The 4519-nt window shown below is 41.1% G+C and overlaps 1 pseudogene; it reads right to left on the minus strand.

Moving 5' to 3' along the window:
- Positions 1–224: 224 nt before the first annotated feature.
- Positions 225–3848, minus strand: LOC132014470 (actin, muscle-like; annotated as a pseudogene).
- Between the last annotated feature and the right edge of the window lie 671 nt (positions 3849–4519).

The following is a 4519-nucleotide window of genomic DNA, read 5'->3' on the forward strand; positions in this document are numbered from 1 at the left end:
TAGGGATACTTGCTCCAACCAACTGCTGTCACCTTTACTGTTCCAGCTTTTAAATCCTGAGTCAAATGCCAAAAAACAAAACAAACACGCCCCCCAATCCAAAATCAAAACCAAAACAAAACAAATTAAAATAAGCAAACGAACAAAGAAAGCCATGCCAATCTCATCTCATTTTTTGCACAAGTTAAGTTTTGTCCAAAAAGGGTGGAAGGCAATGAGTCCACCTAGAAGTACCTGCAGTGGATGATAGAGGGGTGGGACTCGTCGTCCTCCTGTTTGCTTCCTGAGCCGCATCTGCTGGAAGGTGGACAGCGAGGCCGGGATGGAGCCGCCAATCCACACAGGGTACTTGTACTCAGGCTGTGCAATGATCTTGATCTTCATGGTGTTGGGCGACAGGGCGGTGGTCTCTTGCATCTCATCAGCAATGCTGGGGGACACGGTGGTGCCCCCTGATAGCCCAATGTTGATTTTGAGGTCCTTGTGGTTGTCAACGTCACACTTCATGTTGGAGTTGAAGGTATTTTGAGGATGCCCACAGGATTCCTGTCCAGGAAGGAAGACTGGAAGAGGACCTCAGGGCAGCAGAACCGATGGTGATGCTAATGGTGATGGCCTGCCCATCTATCAGCTCACAGCTTCTCCAGGGAGGAGCTGGAGGCTGGGTGGCCATCTCCTGCTCAAAGTCCTGGGTGACATAACACAGCTTCTTCTTGATGTCACACATGATTTCCTGCTCAGCAGGGATGGTGGTGAACCTGTGGACACTCAGCAGCATGCAGGGTTCCTCAGAGGCCGCGCGCAGCTTGTTGTAGGAGGTGTGGTGTCAGATCTTTTCCATGTCATGTTTGATGGGGTACTTCAGGGTCAGGATGCCCCTCTTGCTCTGGGTCTCATTGCCCATGTGGGAGTCCTTCTGGCCCATGCCTACCATAATGTCCTGGGGCCAGGTTCGCCCCATAATAGAGGGGAAGGCTGCCTAGTGGGTGTTGTGATCGGCAAAGTCGGCCTTGCATGTGTGGGAGCTGTTGTTGACCCTGAGTGCAACATATCTTCATCCATGGTGAATTGGTGGTAGTGCAGACCCATGAGAGCTAGGGGCCTTTGTTTGCAGGAAGGACGCAGTCTCTGGGGTGGTGAGCTCTGTTTCCTTGATTCTGAATAACAGCCTTTAAATTTCATTGACATCTTTCTTCTAAAAGTAAGTATTCTCTATCAGCCTCAACACCATTATCACTTAGGGGAAGTAATAATACCTTCCTAATATCATCTAATACTCCAGTTCCTATTAATGTTTCCTCACTTGTCTCCAAAATGCTTTTTATAGTGATTTCTTCAAAGTAATGCAATCAATGTTAAATCATTTTTTGATTATTATGTCTTTTCTTTTCTTTTTTTAAGCTTCTCTTAATCTGGAACAATTCCAGGATTTTATTTTCCTCTATGACATTGACTTTTTGAGGGCCCAAAGTTGTCCTCTAGAATTTTCCACATTTTAGATTTTTTTCTGATTTTTTTCCTCTTGGTGCTGCTGGACTTATTCCTAAACTTCTTACATTATTTCATAATCTGGAAGTTAGGTATAAAAGCTTGACTAAATTCAAATCAAAAATTTTTGGCAGGAGTGCTTTTTAGATGTTATTTATTTCATATTGTGTCATACCAGAAAACAACATGAGTGAAATATTTAATCATTTAGTTAAGATTATGACTATTAGATCTTTTTATTTTTAATGACAGCTAAATCTTATAAGCAGTCAATAATAAGGGCAGTTACCACTTTTGCATTTGTTTTTGTCAATTTTGTAACCTTGTATGATAACTAACTGAATGTTAGTATTATATTTCTATGACATTTTTAAGCTTATGTTTTATAGGTATAGCTTAGTGAACTATGTTATTTCTATAGAATGCTATCTTGTAAATTGTACATGTTCTGTGAGTATTCGTGAAATGAATGGCCAGCCATGAGTTTTAGAGCAGTGTGATTTCTTGCTCTTTTATCTTAGTTCTTCTTTTACTGATCTCTTTTTTGCTAATCTCCTCTACTCTTAGCCTTTATATCCAGCAAAAAAACAAAACAAAACAAAACAAAAAATGAAATAAGAATGGTTAGATCTAAAGTCAACTTTTTTCTGCCCATTCATATTTGTTGACTCAATATGTTTGAAAATGAACTCATCGTCTTTCCTACCAAACTTGCTCTTCTCCTTTTATTGCTTAATACGGTGGTTAGCATCATTCAATGGCACCAACTCCCAGGTAAGCATGCATTTTTGGCCCCTGACTGTTATTCACACCCCTTATCCAATTAATCCTCAAGGTGTGTCCATTCTGCCTTTCTGGCTGTGTCTTTTTCAATAACTTGAATCTTAACCCCATTACTCAAGTTCAGTTTTTCACCAACCCTTAAGTAAACTATCAGAAACTGCCCTCCCTGCTTCCAGGCTCACACCCTCAAATCTTTCTTCTACATTACTTCCAGAAAGTTCATTCTGATATGCAGATTTCCTCATTTCATTTTCCTGCTTAAAGTATTTTAATTGCTCTCCATCACCTACAGGATGCAAAGCCCTCCATGTCAAGGCGCTGTTCAGCTCTCCAGTGTCTCATCTTGAGGCTCTGCTTCTTGCACCCTGACCTCCTACACTAGCCCTCACATGTCACGACTCTACAACAGGCTATGCGTATTTATCAACACACTTGTATCTGCGTTGTTTCCACCTGGTTACCTCTGATGATGCTTCAATCTCAGCTAAAGATCTGTCTTTATGTGAATCCTTCTGTGATGCTCTCTGACAAAGTATTCTTGAATCCCAGTACCTAGCTCAGTGCTGGTACAAGGAAGTGAGCCGTAATTTCCTCCAGCCCACTGAAGGGGTACTCAGCCACACTTCTCCCTCCAATCCTCCAAAGGCTTTCCCTGATCCTTCCTTCCTCCTAAATTAGCCTCTATCCCCATTAATTACTCTTACAGCAAAATTTTCCTGATTTGTCTAGGCCCATGATGGCGACATGGAAATATAAAGATACTAAAAATATAAAAAAAAATATCACAAAGATGAAGACTCAAGGCTTGAAGCCGAGATCCTCAGGCCAGCAACAGGGCTCTGGCCTAGACCCATAGAGAAAGGCTAGGGACAGAAGTCTAATGAGGTCACAGAAATGATCAGGCCAGTTATGTCATCGCCAGGAGTCAAGTCAAGGGCCAAAATCCAAATCAGGACATAGGAACCACAGCAGGGCTAAAGCCTAGAAAAGGAACGACAAGAATCTCACTGTGTTGTTCTTTTCATCTCATCTTTGGGACTGGGAGGTCAATGATGAGTCTAGAAATTTGTAGTTTGTGACATCACAAAATAGTCCTGATAATAGCTATATAAGAAGGAAGAGTGGGCATCAGTCTTAAATTGTGGTACACTAAATAACCATTTCTTTTTCTTGAATGAATCACTCTGTGTTTTTCTGCATCATAGGCAAATGAAAAACAGGGACCTAAGAAAGAATAAAAATAAACCAATGTTGAATTTTAACAAGGCCAATTCAGAAGAATGCAAATACTACTGCATGAATCTGGGTAGGAGAAGGAAAAATGTCTTAAAAGATGATTATACAAAGAATGATAAAAATAGCAGTAGAATGTATGGGAAAATGTTACCCATGAAAAAGGAAAAAAAAAAAAAAGCACTCTCTCTTAACTTCCTTACTTGCTTGGTATTGGTAATCATGTCATTCTTCCTCCTGAAATCTTCCAATGCTTTCCTAATGCATTTGGAACAAAACCCCAAATCCGTAGTATGACCTGCAAAGTCCTGGGCTCTGGCTCCTGATGACATTTCCAGCTGCATCTCACACCTCTCTTGTCTGTCACTGGGTTCTAAGCACATAGGCCTTTCTACTGGTTTCCAAAGACGCCGAGGCCCTTCTTTCCTTAGGGCCTTTTGCAGATATTTCACCTTTTTCTGGCATGGTCCCCTTGCCCCTGATTTAGTGCCAGCTTCTCCTGGCTATATTTCTCCCCACAGCCCTCAAAAGACTTTCTCCGATCCCTCTTTCCATCTAAATTAACCTCTATCCCCATTAATCTCTCTCCTAGCAAAATTTTCCTTTATTGCGCTAATCAAAATTTGTAATCGTTGGTTTATCTGGGAGGTCATTTATTTGATATTTGAGAGCTCCAGAAGTGTAGAAACCATGACTTTTTTGCTTATAGCTAGACAGTAGAAACTCAACAGTTAAGTCAATTGAATGAAAACAGAAAGGGAAGATGAAAAAATGGACTGGTGCAATCATCTTTGCGGCACAGGCTCCTATTTATCCCTCAATCTCTCTCGCTATTATCTTTTCGTCATTAGTAATAGAGTCTCAATCTTGACTCAAACACACTCTTGACCAGAAGAAGACTACATTTCCCCAGACTCTTATGCAGCATGTTATAGGTCTGTGACTAATACTGGTTAACAGGATCTAAGGGGAAGTAGCATTTGCAATTAATGAGAAAGATCTTTGGAGGGGAGTT

This window comes from Mustela nigripes, chromosome 3, assembly GCF_022355385.1.
Source record: "Mustela nigripes isolate SB6536 chromosome 3, MUSNIG.SB6536, whole genome shotgun sequence".
Lineage (NCBI taxonomy): Eukaryota > Metazoa > Chordata > Mammalia > Carnivora > Mustelidae > Mustela > Mustela nigripes.